Source organism: Cotesia typhae, unplaced genomic scaffold (assembly GCF_013202065.1).
Source record: "Cotesia typhae breed Kobodo isofemale line unplaced genomic scaffold, CoteBio_Ctyphae scaffold_13, whole genome shotgun sequence".
Taxonomy (NCBI): Eukaryota; Metazoa; Arthropoda; class Insecta; order Hymenoptera; family Braconidae; genus Cotesia; species Cotesia typhae.
This window is the reverse complement of record NW_027423774.1, coordinates 18,089,422-18,108,550: the sequence shown is the minus strand read 5'-3', so window position 1 is coordinate 18,108,550 and position 19,129 is coordinate 18,089,422. Positions and strand designations below refer to the sequence as shown.

Below are 19,129 nucleotides of genomic sequence, written 5' to 3'. Positions count from 1 at the left end.
GATATCAGTATCATAAGTTGTGATAGCAAAGATGTAAATTTCTTATTAATGATACACAATTCTGGTATCATAAATGTTCTAACGTTTAATCTAATGTTAACACGTCAATAAACATTGTTATTACCATAATAACAATGACGATTATGATAACAATGATAAAGACAAGTAATAACGCAGAGAAAGGTTTAGTTGCTATATATTGCTTAGCAACGAAAGCTAACAGCTAACAGTAAATCGACGTATATATGTGTGTATATCGGTTACACTTTCTCATGTAAAGTGATATATATCAATGCATGCTCTATCTCTATATTTCGCTCATTTCATATACATACTGAAGCTATATGTACACTTGATGGAACTTTGTACGAGCGTAAACTCTGTATGCACGTAAACCACATGAGGGTCTAGAGTTTGCTGCTACTGCTGCATATATTCACATATGTGTTTTCATTAATTCACGTGCATATATTGTTCGCCGTTTTACTGGATGAATAAATTAATATATTTAAATGTGATAAAGACAGCTGTTTGTTTGTTTCGCACCTGGATTAGCTTCATTATTATATGCGTCGCGAATTTTATTAAACTTACACCCATACTTGATTTATTATTTACTTGGGATCTCGTTAATTAATAAATATTTAATTAACACTGTACATATTTAGTGTAAACTATATAATATAATATATGCATGCATGAATAATAATAACCAAGCCCAAAAAATGGGTCAGAATTTAAAAGTTTGCAATCTGTCAAATTAATTTTATGCAGCTTCGTTAAAAGTGGACTTTGCCAACAAAAAATATATAAATGCCAAGTAGGTTTTTTTTTTTCGTTGGTTTCAACGTCAATCCGGTAAAATGTTCACTAAAGTATGAATTTATAAAAAATTATTTCATATAAATCCGGGGAATAAAGTGCCGAGAGGTTTTATATTGCACTAACAGGATAAATATTCAAAAGAAAAGAAATAGCTTATTATTTTTATTATTTTTATCTCATTAATGTGCCCAAGTAATTGGTAGTTTATTTATAAGCATTATTAACGAGAAAGGAGATTTTTTTGTTTGTGTAATAGCTTATTAAAAGTAATATAGTAATACCCTTAAATTTATGTCAAGTTTATTTTGCACATCATTATTTTGGTTATTACTTGTTGATATATCGATTAAAATAATTTTACAATTACAGGATGTAAAAAATTGATTTGTTGTTAACTGATGCTTAAATTTAATTTTTAATTTACTAATTGTTCTCTATCCGTGCAAAAAAAAATTCTGATTCAAAATGAATTTAAAATTGAAATTCATATTTTGACACAAATATGAATTAGTTTTGAGATCAATCCAAATTTGAAATTGATTTGTAAATAGAAATTCACAAGACTTAAGAATATTTTATAGATAAAATTTATCCTAAATATTCTCAAGTCTTTATCAATATTCTAAAACAGGATCGAAATTTCTACAGGCTTGCTAATTTCTATTTACATATCAATTTCAAATTTAGATTGATCTCAAAACTAATTCATATTTGTGTCAAAATATGAATGTCAATCTTAAATTCATTTTGAATCAGAAGTTTTTTGCACGGATAATTACCAAAACAAGTATTGTTGAATTTTAATAATATTACTTCAAATATCACTGCACTTCATTCTATAGACTTTACTCGCAAATGAGTGTAATAATTACGTATCCACGAAGTATGAAAATTAAATAAGCTTCTTCTAATAACTTACAAATTACTTAACCTATTAAATTACCAAATAATTGTTAAAAATATCATTTTTTTATTAAATTTTTCGGGTTATTCCCGACGGGACCGGTTATTGCTTGGTTCTTTGAACCCTTATCCTCTAGATTGTCTCTGAGTTGCAATGTTTGTTTTCGTTCGTTGTTTACCCCCGACGATGCAGTATAAGTTTGTAGCTTAGTTATAGCTGGGTATGGTGTATAGAAGAGCGTAGGATTACAAATATGATAACAAAAAGACGTAGACATAGAACTAGATACAAATGTAGATGTTTACTCATCTTGTCTGTCTGCAGTCTTCAGAACGACTGACGGAGACAATGACCGAGCGATGGCAAGTCCGTTTATGGTTCTCTACTTTCTACCCTTTATTTTCTTGTCTCGTGTCCATACCATGTCAACATCTACACACATTACACGTTGGTTCTGCTCTTTCTGTTTCTGCATTTACATCGGGTTGGCGTACGGTTTGCCTCCAGAGTGTAACAGTAACACAACATACATGCGATGCAGAAGCAGCCGGTTGCTTTTTCATTATATTATTTCCTTCCTACTTGGTTTGTAAGTATTAGTGTATGAACAGCACAAAAGTACATTGTTTAGCAGCGTTAAGCCGATGAGATGTCGAGCAGAAAAAAAAATCATGCAGTGATACTGCAATTTAATGCGCTTGTAACTTTTATTTCCGCGTGGTATTTTTGTCATTGATATTATATGATGGGTATAAAACATACAGGTTTATGAGTATTCCCTTTTTTTCATTCATTTTGATTGCATACTGATGGTTAATTGGTTCATATACTTTTGCTGCCCCCTCACTGGATCGCTCACTTTGGAATTTTTTATTCGCGGTACACAGTATGGAATGATTGCCATTCAATAGCATGACAGTTTTAATTTCCATTTTCACAGTGCGGTTTTTATCCTTCTCTTTGTTGCTTTGACAATATAAATCAATTTTATATTACAATAAAATGTAATAACTCGTATTTTCATCATATTCCAACATTTTATTTACATACCGCGACTCCTGTTTTAAATTTAAAATAATCCTTTATCCAATCAGAATTAATTCATTTTTTAATGCAAATATTGGGGGAAAATTTTATATGTTAAAAAACACATATGATTGTTGATTTGCTCTTGATTTTAAGGAAGAACCGATATCTAAAAATGGAAGTAGATTAATCAATATCAATTGATTTAATTTAATTTTTTTTATATATTACTAAAAAATTTTTTTAATATTTTAAACCCTCTTGCAGACAGTACAGATTATTGTGGTACAAAAAAAAATATAAATTGAAGCTTATTGGATTAGAGTTTTTAATAAAACAGAATCTCTACTTCGAATATAAAGGACTTTGATTTAATACTTTGTAAATTTTGCGAAATGTAAATTCGTTATTTTTTCATTATGACGCTAGAATTTTAATGAAAAAAAATCAAGAAAATTCAAAATAATTTTTCAATGAATAAATTTCTGTAATTTTTGAAATTCTCATCTTTAATTTCAAGCAAACAATACAAAAAAATTTTTAGCAGAAAAGTACAACAAGTAAAATTGAATAAAATTCATTGTAGAAATATTTTGATTATTATTTATGTTGCATATTTCTGTTGCACGATTAAAAAACAATGGTGCCGTAATTTTTGTAGCATACACAATAATAAATCCAATAAATATCGATGGACATATTTAATAGATACAAGTGCCGACAAGCGTTCAATTTATAATACACCTGAGGTAATTAATAAAATATAATATATTACTCCTCGGTGGGTTTGTCATTCTCACTTGTACGTTAATGTTAAACTAACACATTAGAGAGAATAATAGGCGTTGGCGAGCGCAAGTCGGCAAGTATATGCGGAAATACAGGAGCTGTGGGTCGTAAGGGGGATGTAAAGGGGTTGGTTGGTTGGTGTGTGCAAACAAAAACCTTTTCATGGACTTACTCCAGAGGCCATGTATACTTACCCTCGTTTGTTGTTGCCATACGAGTGGCATTCGTTCGCTGTGTGCGACTAGGTCTCTCTCTTTTCAAATTTTTATCTTCCTCTCGCCCTTTAACTCACTCTTAACCTCATACCCTAAACATTTGTACACTCAGTGATTGAATTTCATTTTGCAATGTCCGCGGGACATATTTATGTGAATATATTGCAGTAATAACCGCGGTTTATATTCACATGTATATAAATAACTCCTTGACAAAATTCTAATTGCGTTTTACTCGAATTCGTATTTATAATTAATAATTTATATATTTGTCGAAATGAATGATTATTACTGCGGGTTTGGGTTACAATAAAAAATCCACGACAGTTTTGTTCTGAAAAAAACAAATTTATGGGCCACTCTAATTGTTAATACTCGTATAATTGAATTTTTTTGTTCTACACTTTTTAGTTGGGCTCTTCTTGTTAGAATGATGTTTTATCACACTTTTAACAGTATGAATTGCTGTAATTTTGGAGAATTTGTTGGGAGATAAAGCAGACGGGGGTTGAACGAAAATTATCGGAGAGTATAAAAGATAGAACACCATGAGTTTAATACTGCTCAAGGCAAACCACTCTCGAATTCGTCTCGACAAGGCCGATGTACCACACGAGACTCTTGTGAGGTCATTGCTATTTTATTTTATTTATATGTTTTTTATATCCTCTCGTTGTTGTTTCATGTTATTCGCTTTTTGTTCCATGCCACTGATCGCCCGAATGTATCTCACTGAATAAATCACTGCTATTTATATTAATGACTATCGATATTTAATGTTTAATTTAATTATACGTATCACTCAATGTTATTCGTTGTAGAGAGAAATTCAATTTATCGGAAAATCAACGTTCTGATACTGACTGAAGTTAAATTTTTTTTTTTTAGAATTAAAGACAGGTCAAAATGTCAGAGAGTATTCAATTGTTCTTTACTTTATTTCACTAACATAAATATTGTTTTATTTGGTCAATTTTTAAAAAGTTTCTTCATCATTCATTTTTGTGCTAAAGAAAATCAGTCAATATTTCACTTTTTATATTAAGATTCATTTATATTTCAATTTAAATCTGAAGTACTGGTCGATTGATCTCCAAGAAAAAATTTTGTAACAATTATTTCGAGTACTAAAGTTTAAATAATGTTGAGTTTTCATTGAAGCTCACTCTCTAGGCGTCATATAAGAATAAAAAAAGTTATTCAATATAATTTTTGATTTATTCTATCAATGTGTATGTCAATCAACATGTTAAATTAAAGAAGAATTAGTTTAGTAAATTATTGAACTAAAAACGAATGTTAGATAAATTTCTTAAGAGAGTAAAACCATTTTTACTTTAGAACTTTATACATCAAACACAAATTTCGTGTGACGAGAAGATTCAGCGACCGTGCGCCCCCTGTCAGAGATCGTAAAAACTATCTTTGATTAAAAAATTATGCCTGTCTAATTTTAATATCAAGTCACATGTGGTCATATATTGCCATTTATGATACAAATTCTAAAGACGTGTGAAAACATTTTTTTTGCGTGATCCAAAAATACCAGACCATTGATTCGTTAAAAGAATCCCAAAATATTCCTATCCAACTAAGATATAAGAATGACAACTTGATAGTTTAATTAATTAATACTTTCCTTAGTTTAAATGAAACAACCAAAATTTGATCAATCTCGGAAAATAATGTATATAGCTCTAAAATTTTCCACACAGAGTTCGTACAATTTATATTGAAAAGTTGGTCGATAAAGCACTGACAGTATACCATTGTATACAATTATAAGTACTCAATTATTGGCAACAAATATCAAAACCAGGTCAAGCAATGAACAAACCGTTTTGTCGTCAAATTGTAAGTACATCTTTCACGCGAAAGCGCAGTGTTGAATATTATGTTGAATATGATGTGTATATATATATATATATATATATATATATATATATATATATATATATATATATATATATATATATATAAATACAACTGCTCGGCTGTAAACTCATACCATAGAAGTTGTACGTATAGTTGTGTTGCGGGTTGTAGGTGTACTGATATCACGATCAAATACATATTACATATGTATTACATTTGTATGCATGTATGTGTATCTTTCCGCAACAAAGAGAAGTCCTCGGATAAGACGAAGAAAAGAAAAAGATGAGTGTAACTCGTTTCCAAAGCCTCCAGGCATTCGAGTATGGAGTATGCTACACATATCCTCCGTATCCAACTCAGCAGTGAGTACTGAGCACCGAGAGTCAGACTAGTTACATGCATATCACGAGCTACGTCAATTTCAAATCTGATATATCCAAGTTTGGCTTCACACGCTTCTCGCGATTCTCTATTCCTACATGTATTATATATTTCTCCTTATATTATGTATATTATATCTCTCTACAAGATATGTATATGTATACAGATATTTATAGTAGATTATGCATGTTATTTTGCACGAATTATCGGTTATAATCCAGCTACATCACCTCCGAACATGATACCAGAGCTCCACAGCGATAATTTATTACATAATGACTCAATAGATTACTATTACTATTACTAGTTACATAAAGTCTCTTTTATTATGTTTTTTTTTTTTTTTTTACTATTATATGAACCGTCTGGACTTTAAATGGATGATTTGATTCTATAGAGATGCAATAACTGAGTTTTCACAATATCGTGTGGTAGTTATGATTTATGATTAACGATCAATAATATTGTATAATATAAATCACGATTTTCACGAGACGATCTCGGTGTTTTCGTTGTGGCTTGTGGTGGTCTATATTTGGTATTATTGGTGTGGATTTTCACATCGCGATATTATTATTCTGCTCTGAGGGTTATTAAAATGCAGGAGCAGGATTTTAATAGAAGATATTACGGAGCATCGGACGTCGTTATAAATATTATGATATAAATATTTGAAATAGAAAAATCTAAAAAATTACCCGACCAGAAATTTAAAAGTAAAACCAATAGGGTCCCCATTGGGATCCCCTGTTGGGGCTCCACATTGGGATGTAACGCAAAGATCAATGGGGTCCTCATTGGGCAATCCCTCGGGCCCAATGGGAAAATCCCCATCAAAGCTCAATCTAAATTTTGGAAATAAAATAGTACAATTTTTGAAAAAATTAAGAATAATTTAGGATCCGATACTCATATCATATTTGAACTTATTTACGATCTTTATTTGCATTGATACAGACTTATCGATTGAAAAAATCCTTGGCGTGGGTTGGGCTCGAACTGGGGTCCTTAGTTTCGTCAGTCCTTCACGTTACTTCTGGTCCAAGCAGGAATACTGAAGAATACAATACTCATTTGGTGCACATCAACTCGATCGGTTGACTGTAATATACTTTATGTTATGCTCAAGCTTCAAGAATGTATTTTTATTTATTTAATTAACTGACTTGAAAATACAATTTTGTAGAGGTTTTCTGTTGAAAATTATTTTGGTAAAAAATTTTTTTTCAAAAATTTGAATTTTTCGAAAATTTGAATTTTTCCTCTAAGTGGCATTTTACGCGAATTTGAACAGTTTTCAGAATTTTTTATTATTATCTACTGGGTGCTTTACCTTTCTTAAAGATTAATTTTTATTTTTATTTCTATTTTACTTATGACAAATATATACAACTAATATAAGCACACACATATTTGGATGATTGTTTTTTATCTAAATTAACGATTGGTTAAATTTACAGATTATTTATGAATTTCGCAATCCAGTTTTTCAATAGATCTCAGATAAAATAAACTTTATGCCATGGCAATTATTTATTATTTCTACGTTAGGTTTTCCCAATGAGGTCCCACAGAGATCCCAATTGGGAAAAACTGGCAATAATTTATTATTTTTACGTTGGGTTTTCCCAATCGGGTTCTCATTGAGTCCTCGTTGGGTTTTCCCTCTTGGGCATGCCCCGTTGAAACCCAATGGGGCCCCAATGTATACCTTGATCATTCCCAAAGTAATTTCTAGTCGGGTAATGACTTAGTTTACTGAAGTGTTTATTAAATTCTTTATTTAATATTTGACAAAGTTCGTATTTTTTACATCATTTTGTAAAATATTAAATCCTGTTTCTCAAAACAGAAATAAAACAAAATCAGACATTTATCGAGTAATAAAAGATTGGATTGGAAAATTTAAATAATAAATTTGTATTTAATCTTTAAAATTGCTGAAAAGTTGATATGGAATTTTTTTTTCATTTCATAAATCAAATAGATTTTTTTTTTACTCTGTATAAAATATCGAGTATCGACATTTGATATTGGTTAATTACTCAACCAAAAGCAATATCAGCCGATTTAAAATCAACATTTATTCGGGAATATGAAACAGTTAAAATATCCGGGGATAACAGAGCAAACATTTTTTGAAATAATTGGTATTAGTGCAGGGAAAAAATAATATTTGAATATTTGTCAGGTTGATAAAGTGTACAAGAATTTAAACTGTGTCAGAATTTCACGTGTACATGCGAATAAAAAATATTGAAGGTAACATTAAGTGGTAGTTTTTTTTTTTGGCTATTAATTTTTTATTCGCACATAATTTCGCTTCTGATATCTTTCATACTCGCTATCACTCGAATTTTAATGCCCCCGCATCGCGCTATTGCGGTTTCCACGGTGCTTTATATTTTCAAACTTTATGAGCTGTCTTGCGGTCACAAGTTAAATAGTCCAGGTATGGTTTGGCCAAAACAAAAAATTCGGCCCTCTATATCTTATCGCACCTACAATACGACCGCTTTGATAAATATATCCATGTGCAAGGACATAACGAGCGATAATAATTTGAATTTTTTACTCCTCATTTATTTGTTCTTCAGTAAGATAAAAAATAAAACAAAAAAAGGCAGTTGAATAACCATTATAAAAAATTGTTGAAGCGTTAAAACGTCGCTAAGTGTAAAAATTCTAGTGGAAAAAAACAACATGTACAGGCACAGAGCGCAAGCAGAAGCGTACTCTGTACTCTGAACACTCTTGTATGCCTGAATTGTCGGGAAAAATAGTAATCGACAGCAAGGGTGAGAGTAAAGAGAGATAAAGACAGGAATCCGCTTGGCAATTTTATCCCCTGGGGAACCCTTCCGTTCTCGTTATCTCGATTCCGGGTATCCGTGTTCGATTCGAGCCCAGTTACGCGGAAATTTCCTGAAAACGACGACCAGAAAACTCGGGTGGTTCTTCCCAACAGCCTTGCCTTATTCTTATACAACGTCTAACAATTTATCTGCCTCTGTCTCTGTCTCTGACTACATCTCCACTTTTCGTCCTTATTCTTTCATTTTAATCCGGTGCGTTATCTCAAGGATGATCCCCATGACGCTCACGGGAAACTACCATTATAATCTTTATCGGTTTGATTGCTCGTTCTACTTAACTCTGTTAATTAATCCTTGATATCCTATCATTTTCCAGAGGTACGTTTTTTTCGGCTAATAGCTTTAATTATCTCCATTTTTATCTTTTTACCGATTTATTTTATCGAGTATTCTTCAACCAGATGGGCTAAAGTTAACTCAATGCGCTATTTTTAACTATCCAGTATTTTGGTTATACATTTTTGGGCTTTATTTAATAAATAATATTTATATTTAAGGTGTTTTATTGAATAAATTGAATAAGTGTAAAAAATAATTTCAATTTTTAATAGCAATTAACGCACAGAGAAAAAAATTTACTTGAGTCAAGTAAATGATTTTGAAGAACTTGATCTTTTTGATTTGAGTAGAAAAATTCTTAAACTAAGAAATTTTTCTTGATTTAAATAAATTTTACTTGATTTAAGAATTTTTCGTCTTGAACCAAGACAATGAAACTCTTCAAAATTATTTTTTAGGCTTAAAAATTTTTCTCTTGCTCCAAGTTAATTTTTTTTCTGTGCACAAATTATTGATATCATAATTTTCTTTTGTTCAAAGTGTAAATTTAGGTATTGAAGAATTACACATCTATTTTTGGAGTTCGAATGAATACTTATGCGTATTAACACGTCGCGAGTTATAAATTTCTGACCATGTTAGGTTTCTTTTTGTGTAAAGATTAAAGAGACCATAACTAAGCGTATTACAGAACAATGAACGTCATGAAATAAGCAATTTACTTTCTTTACACCTGATTTGATTAACTGGCAAAAAAAAAATTGAGCTAGCGGAGAATATTTCTAAATATATAATAGAATTCACGAAAGCTTTGGATCATTTTTTGATAAATGTGATACCTCTGGACAGAAGAAAATTAATTAAAGTTATTGTATACTTTTCATTTCTCGAATGAATTAAAAAAAAGCCTCAAGGGGAGCCGTAATTTCTCTAATTTAATTAGTCGGTCCATTTTTAATTACACTTTTTTGCATTGTCTCGCGTTTATTCGACAGAACGAGAAGAGAAGTTTACCTTTGTAAAACCACCGCGCGCTTCCTTTAATCCTCTTTTCTCATTTCATTTCTCTGTAGCCTTTCACATCCACTTTTTTCTGTCGCAAAACTTTGTACAAGAGAAATTAAATGGAACAAAAAATTTTATTTTATACGCATTTATATAGATATAGAAGCTTGATGATTATTTTTCGATAAATAAAACTTTTCTCTACGACTGAAAACTAATTTTTGTTGCTAAAATAATATTTTTCAATCTCGTCAATTTTTTCAAGGGTAATTTATCGACATGACTTGTTTGTACTTTGTGTCATAACATGTTTGTATAATTATATTTACAAGCTTGAAAATTCTATAATCACATCATACCACGAGAATTATTTCCCACTCAACTGTTTATTTCTCGTTACATTATATTTTTCATTTTAAATAATCATTACGAGATTCATTACTATCGTATTGTTTTCATGTTTATATAATACTTTGGTGTAAATAAGTTACGTAAACATAGCAAATAATTGTTTGTGAGCTGTATAGAATTACAGAATTACTTTTAATGATAATAGCTTCTTGTAAATTTTTAATTCAAAAATATCAGAAATTATATTGAATATTTGTGGCCATATTTTATTCTCAAAGTACTTCAACTAATTAATTTTTTAATTTATTCAGCAACTTCAACACTTCTTTTAATAATTATTTACAAATGCAACGTAAAAAGAATAGAAATGTACCATTAATTTTTATCGATAAAAAATAATAAACTTAAAAAATCAATTAGATAGATAATTTTTTTTTTTTACTATTATAATATTGAAAATTACAATAAAATCAAATACTTACACTAAATTTAAAACGGTGCTGCAATTCTTCTGTGTGTAAAAAATTATACATGTCAGTGATCAGTTGTTGCTGAATTACAGTTAATTCTAGCAAAATTTTACACAATTATTATAACTAAATTTGGACAATTAGTAAAATACTATTTATAAGAATGTAATTTAATTACATTCATAATTTTTTGTTACTATTAGCTATTAACTTTAAAAAAAAAAATTAAATCAAAAGATTAATTAAATATTCCATCTTGTTAAATTATAATCTAGTTTTTCAAAAATCTAAAACCTACAAAGTTGATAATAGCAATATTCAATTAATAAACAGTCCAATAATAATTTTATGTATGCGATAAGCTGAATTAAAACTTTTTTTTTAATTGCACGGAAGAGTCCAGTAAATCTCACTCCCATAAACTTTAAAAAGTATTGCTTTTACTAATAAATCGTAAGTTAGCGTCCCAAAGTTCTGCGATCATAGCACAGTCCAGTAATTTTCTCATAAATTTTATAGAAAATTTTTTTCTTTAAAATTTATACAAGATAAGAATGCAGCACTCGTTCTTTTTCCGTCCGTGTTCTTGATCACTGGAGAGGCTTTTCCAAGTAGACTGACGTATTTACAGAAAAATAAAAGCATCGAATAATAGTAAGCTTTAAATTGTGAGAGCAAGTATCTCTACACAGTCGAGCCGATTTGAACCTTCATCTTCTCTTTCCTTCACATTCTCTTATTCTCGCGATCGAATCAAACTATTTTATTTTTAGTCCACTTACTTAATATTTTTTCTATTTTTCACTGTACTCCTATACTTACGTTTCACGCTTTTTATTCTTATTTTCCAGCACTGGGCTCAACCAGAACGTGATTCAGCGTCAGCGTAAATTGATTGTATTTGTTCTCATTTCATTTCTCCAGACTCTGTTTGTATACACTGATGCTTTCTGGGATTTTATTTTTGTTTCCTTTTCTTCAGGATTTTTTTATTTCTTCATTGAATAAACAAAAATAAGTCAAACAATAGAATCAATTATTCGATTATTCAATAACTAGAATTAAATTAAATAGTAATAAAAGCAAAGCTAACGCTTCAGTGCAAAGTTTAAATCCTTAATTAAAATCGTAATTGAATAACCCAGGTGTTTTTAATTAAAACAAAAACAATATTTAATTTGTTACAGAAATTAAACAAACTCTGGGAAGAAAAATTAATGGTTAAGACAGCAGAGCCAGAATCAGAGACACCACCAGCGACAGGAGGAAGTCTCCATTTACTTTTAGCTAAGTAAGTACATATCTAAATCCTTTAGTATAGTTGGTGATGCTGAAGCTGAACAGTTGCACACCCGCGTCGGCACCAGCTCACCCTGATTAACTTAATTTACAACCTCGTTTTCGTTTCCACCTTCATTAAATCTCACGACCGCCTCTCGTTAGACTCACAGTATTCGTGTCAAGGATTAAGGTGACATGTAATTTTCGCGACAAACGATGTGCCTTTTCAGCCGGTTAAATCCTACGAATATATTTCCCATAACAACTGATATAGTTCTCGTGAAATTTCTGGTTCAAGATTCTTAGTTTCGCGAGCTTGCTGTTACACAAGTTCATTTTGTAAAGTAACTTCTTCTTGAATCAAATCTTATCAAACCCATAAAAAAGTAAACGTTCTACTTTTTTATACGTAGAAAAAAAAAAGATATATTGGCTAAAAAAAAATATTTTTACCTTCAGAACATTTTAGGAAAAACAACGAATATTTTGATTCAAGAAAAATTATTTTTTGGTATCGAACATTTTGATTCAGTAGTTCTAAGCTATTGAATAAAGTGAAATTATTTTTGAATCAGTACTCTTTTATTTTTCCTTTTAAACATAAAATATTTTAGAGTAAGAAATGAAATTTCTCGAAACAAGGAGTATATTTTACAATATCGTATTTTTAATTGAAAGAGTTTAAATCGAAAATTTAATATTCTTTGCTTTAAACAGTTACCCCGTTTCAAAATTCCAAAAAAAAAAAAAAATCACATTACCAAATTCGTATTTTGTATAATTTTTATATTGTAAAAAAATTTATACTCCAGTCAAGATATTTTTGGTTAAAGCTAACCTTTTTCTCTGTGAATGCATTTTTATTTAAGATTTAAAAAAAAAATTACTCACACATCAAATGAGATCAAGGTTTTTTTTTTGTTTTTCAAAGCTAAAAAATGAACCGTCACAATTGACACATATCACGTGTAAAAAAGACGGTCCATAAATTTTTTATGTGTTTGACCCATCACTCGTTTGTAAAATAAAAGTATCATTGATCTGTAGTGGGAAAAACAAATATTTATTGAATATCTTTCTGAAATAATCCAACGATAAATTTTAACACATTTAAATACTTTCAAAAAATTTTTTAGTTGACGATGTTTTTAAATTACATTTGAAAATTTTAATTACATTAGACAAATTACATTTTAATTACTTAAGACAAAAAATCTAAAATCTCTCTTTAATAATTTTATCACTTTTTTGTCGACAAAAAATCCATTACTTATTAATCTTAAAATCTTGAAAAAAAAAAAAAAAATAACATCATATTATATTTAAATTTCTCTGCAAAATATTCTCTCAAGAGCAGAAAATAAGATGCATGTAAAAGTTATTTTCTCGTAGTGCAAAATAAAATAAAATAATCTAAAAATCTGTTGACATATTCCGTACAGCATAATTTTATTTAAGCACTGGAGATTTTATTTTCGTGACTTTGAATATTTTTCCCAAGATTTTGGTTTCGAATAAATTTTCCCACGTCTCAATCTCCTTATTCATTAAATCAACCGGTATATACCTCTATATACCATGTGCTAATACTGCGTTAGTACTCTCTAGTTCTATATCAACCGGTGTATATAATACTTGAGCCATTAAAAGGTCCTAGCAAGTTTCCCTCTGGCTAAGGATTAGGGAAAAGTGCATTTCACTTACTGTATACATACATGTTTATAGACAATATATACCTATATAGATAACATTGTGGTCACTTGGTTGTTACTCTCTCATACTTACTTTCTCAGTACACATTACACCTGGTTTACTCCCGTCCGAGAGATCGTAGTCCGGAGTTAATTCACTTATAAACTTTCGCAATCAGACTAGCGTCCATGGCGACAGGGTGTCACTTTTAATATAATTTAACGGTAGACCGGATAAAAGCCGAGTTTCTCGATTATACTATGCCCGACCAATGCGATGCATCATAATATTTAGTTAAAAATTATATTGATACCTTTCTTTCAATAAAATTGCTTCTGGGCCCATAAACTGTTAAAATTATTAATAGATGCACCTGTTATTGAAATAATACGAGAAAAAAATTTAACATGGTCATACATGGCGAATTTTCATCCCTAGTTATAAGGAAAATAAATAGTTATGATATTATTTTTTTTTTATGGTCCTTGCTTACCACAGCATTGGACCGGGTTCGAGTCCGGCGTATACCAATGAATATTTTCAATATTTAAGTGTATTATTCTGCTCAGCCCAAAAAATAAAAACGAGTTCCAACCTCAAAAGTTTACGCCCTACACGGAAAAAAAAAGATGACACTGGATATCATCCCAGATTACACTCAGTGATATCTGTGGTAAAAAAAATTTTCAGATAGTAGCTAGTATAATCCAGATTATACTCGGTGATATCTGGATTATACTCATTGTAATCTAGATTATACTAGCTACTATCTGAAATTTTTTTTTACCCAGTATAATCTAGGATGATATCCAGTGTCATCTTGTTGATATGAATATATATGGCCACATCGGAAAATTTTTCACGGAAATATATAATTTTACTTATAGCACATAGAATGGAGTAAATCTTTACGATTAGATACATCGCGAGGTCAATATTCTTCAAACATATGTTACAAATTATAAAAGTAAAAAACAAGTAAAAGACACATCGCAAACTGTAAACAATGGGACAATAAAAAAACAAGGATGTTTTAATTAAACTATCGTCTGTGTATAATATACCAGATAAAATACAGAATTCATTTACGGTTTAGTTACATCCGTTTTCGATCCCTAGCATCCGTTATTCAGCGATTCCCAGACAAATGCGATATCTTTGATACATTTAACCCAAAGCCACATGTCTTGTACACAAGATTGCACTAGAGTTTGATTTAATCTCGGGCTATTAATATTTCGAGTTTAATGGGCACAACTTGTACCTTATACAACCTTAGCTCACCACTCTTTACTATAGTATAGTATGATGCTAGAGCAATAAGCCTGCTAAAGAAAATAAGGCGTGTATTCTCTAGCACAAGATTACGGTAAAGAATAGCCTTTGACTCAGATATATTGCAATGCTCTAATGGAAAGTATTAATATTAAAAAATAACTTTATGTTCGTCGTAAAAGCTCTCCTGTTTTGTTGCTGAGAGCTTCCATAAAAAATTATTCGTTTTAATTTGAATTACATTTTCATTTTATCTCATGAAAAAAATTAATCCAGCAATTATGTGTGTACTTCATTAGATAAAACAGAATTATAAATTCTTAACGTGAATTTTTAATGGTAATGTCAAATATTCAAAGTACTCTTATGAACTTGGATTTTATAGTTCTGAAGAGAAGAGATCTGGTTATTTTTTAGTAAAATGTAAATGATAATTACATTTATACTCAGTAAACTGAAAATGTTAAAAATTATGGAAATTTCTACTGAATTTCTCGTGTAAACTTCAATTACTTTTTCATGAGAAAAATTATTAAAGTTTCAAACTATTTTTCATTGTGCAATTAACAATTATGACGTTGTATTATAATTATAACAACTTGCAAAACTTATAATTTTAACAGTGATAATTTATAAAAATAATAACTTTGCTAATTACAGTGATTTTTTTTTTTTTTTTTTTCATTTCAAATAATATATATTCAACTTTGTGATAAAGATTATTCTTTAACTTAAACACGTATTTAGTTAGTATTAAAGTTATTAAAGCCAAAATTGGGTCAACTCATACGCGTGACCACGTAAAATAGATCATTTAACCATTTTAACCCAAATGATTTTTTAATGACCCTCCGTTTGCTTCTAAAGTTTATTCGAAATTGCAACTAGGACTTTAATTTATAATTCTCTATTCAATGAATTTATCCACAATTTGCATTCGCCGGTGTATCGAAGTGTTTGGATTAATTAATATTCATAGTATATTTAATCTAATCCAAAAGACTGAAAAAGTTCAAGCTAAATTTATATTAATAAATTCAATTCAATACTTTAATAATCAAATTTATCAGAAGATCTTTCTTATGTAACAAGCTTGATCGAAAATTCTCAATAATTTTGTTTTGTGAAATATGAATGCATGCATCTTTTAGGGCTTATTTTTGTGAAAATATTGACTGAGAGTCTCCATAATGTCTTTTAGCACAATATTATATAAAATGATAATAACAGTCTATAGTCTTCATGATGCATAAAGTTGTGATATACATGCAGTGAAATTTATCGATTGTCTCTATCTTTGTACAACAACTTTGTGCGATATTACTTATTCGACTTAAATTATGTTATAGCTGAAACTTTTATAACCGCGTTCTTGTTTAATAGAACGTGGATGGGTTTATTGCCGAACCAGATTTTTATTTTTTATAAACGTCACATATTTCTTTATTATAAATTGTATTACAGTAATGATTTTTTTTAATACACTCATAAAGTGGTAGGATATAAAGAGAATGGTTATTAAATATTAGTTATTATATTAGATATTACGGTTGAAACGATCCTCACGAGAAGTAATAAAAGACAACGAGGGGGATATTATTATCGAACAAGATTGTGTAGGTCTTCGTCTGTCTTCTAGAATTAAAATGAGTGTTATATTTAATTCAAGTATACTTGAACATGCAAATGTTTATAGTGATTAAAAATAAGCATTACGTAATTGAAAAAAAAATAATTTCAACTTAAAATTTTAAAAAAATTGTCAAATTGAAAATATTTATTTATTAACATTTACGTGCATTTTTAGGAGATTCTACTTGATACACGATACAGATAGATTCGGTACAAATTGAAAATAAATGATATAAATATTAATTAAATTTGCATTTCATTTTTGTAATAATTGTATTATCATTATCGTATAATATAAAATTGATGATTAAATTGTTAGTTAGTAAGTTAGTTTAGTATCGAAAATCTCGAAAGAATGGTTACTGATTCCATATTCGTTAGGATTAAAGCGCGTAATTTGAATTCCTAGTTATTATTAATTCATTGATTTCACTGTTGAATAATTTGATACATAAAACTGAATTTATCAATTTATAAAATGATTTTAAATTTTAAACGCAAATTATATAAAAGTATAAATAGTATTCCAGTTACTCTACATATGTTGAAAAATGTTCTATAAAATTTTTGCTTAGTCTGCCGATTCAAATTAGAGCAAAATTGTAATTAGTTAGTTTTGATTTTATGAATATCTAGAATTGTTAAAGTCCTCACAACTATTAAAAAAAAAAAATCAATCAAATATCAAACAATTTCAAACACTAAAACTTGAAAGTAATTAAATCTGAATGTACATAATATTTCTTATGCGCAATCTAAACAAAGCGAGTAGTAAGCATTGATTCAGGAATGATTTCTAGGGTCTCCGGGTCGGCGAACTGTTTATAATCCAAGGGGAAATAGAATTCGCTTGATGAGCACAGTTGAGGGAAATTAATTCTCAAATCGCCGACTCGGTAAAGTTTATGTTGTGTTGTATTTGTTATGTTGTCTATGTCTACTAAGGTTCAGTTGAACGTACAGTGTACAATATAGAAACATGTAGGTATGGTATTTCGCTTCTACACTAGTTTGGTATGGAATAGGTTGATGCTGTGAGTAGTGATTCCCTTTGTTATTATTGTTGTAGCTCTCCTTTTAATTCTCGTTACAGTAATTCTTCTCGGTAAGGTCTAGTCGTGCTCTTATTATATTTATCATGTCTTTCTCATGCCACGCTTCTATTCGCTTTCTGACCTGTGGATTCAATCGCAAAACCATTCTTTGATCATTATTAAGGTTAATTACTATTATTATTCCTGTTCTTATAACGGATTACTAATTGCCGTGACCAATTGTTCATTTCCTAGTGTAGTGCGTGTCTTGTACTGGTTAGAACGTGTCATTTTTTTACTCTAATAATCATCATTATTAACTTATTTAACTGCTGTAATTTTATGAAATGTAATACTAACATGCGAAACAGATTACATTGTATTATAAAATTTAACCAAGATAACTATATTATAAAATTATCATTATCATTATAGCTGTTTTAGGTTTAATGAGATCGGTCATCAAATAATTTATTAATTTTTAAAATGAAATTTTTCGCGGTTAATATTCCCAGTAGAGTATCATTATGCAATTTTGTGTACGTTTAAATTCTCACACGCCTAATGTGACCTCCAATACCATAGCACTCTGGTTAATGGTTAATTTGTCACGAATCATTAACTCGATATTGAATCCCGCGTGTAATTTCATTCCCAGAGTTCGGTTTTAATGCATTGTACTAATTCCTCACGATCAATTCATTTTATCTACTTCTATTTTTTATGCTGCTATTCGGTCGTAAAACTGAATAATATTTTTATTTCACTCAATAAATGTTCAATTTATTTAATAGTGATTGAATATGCTTGCCATTTAGTTTGAAAATTGGTTAAAAAAATAATTCTTTGAAAACTTATCTTTTCTAACTAATTATTTTTTATTCTCTCTGAAACTCGTCTTCGTCTAAATTAATTATACCATCAGTGCATCACTTTCTTTGTGTAGTTGGTGGAGCCTTTTTACACTTTTCGTTTCTCAAAATTTTCCATTTAGAATCGCCGAAGCGTTACAAATTATTCAACAGTAATTTTCACCCACAAAACTTCGGCTTTGTCACTTTGAGACTAACTTTTTTTCTGGTTAGCTAAGATAAAGGAAGTTAGTGAATATTTTTAATCACGTTTAAACAATCGTTATATATTATCATCAATCATCACAGAGAACAAATGTCGAAAAGGCATAAAAAATGTTCTAAGCTTAAAACTGAAAAAAAAA

The 19,129-nt window shown here is 29.4% G+C and overlaps 1 protein-coding gene across 2 annotated transcripts in view; it reads left to right on the top strand.

Moving 5' to 3' along the window:
• The window catches only part of Alpha-man-iib (alpha-Mannosidase class II b), a 136,147-nt gene that overhangs the window by 9,782 nt on the left and 107,236 nt on the right, over positions 1 to 19,129 (top strand). For both annotated transcript variants that reach the window (XM_074255392.1, XM_074255390.1), the window contains exon 3: positions 12,187 to 12,290. The gene's annotated coding sequence lies outside the window, so the exon portion shown is untranslated. The remainder of the gene's footprint in view (positions 1 to 12,186; positions 12,291 to 19,129) is intronic.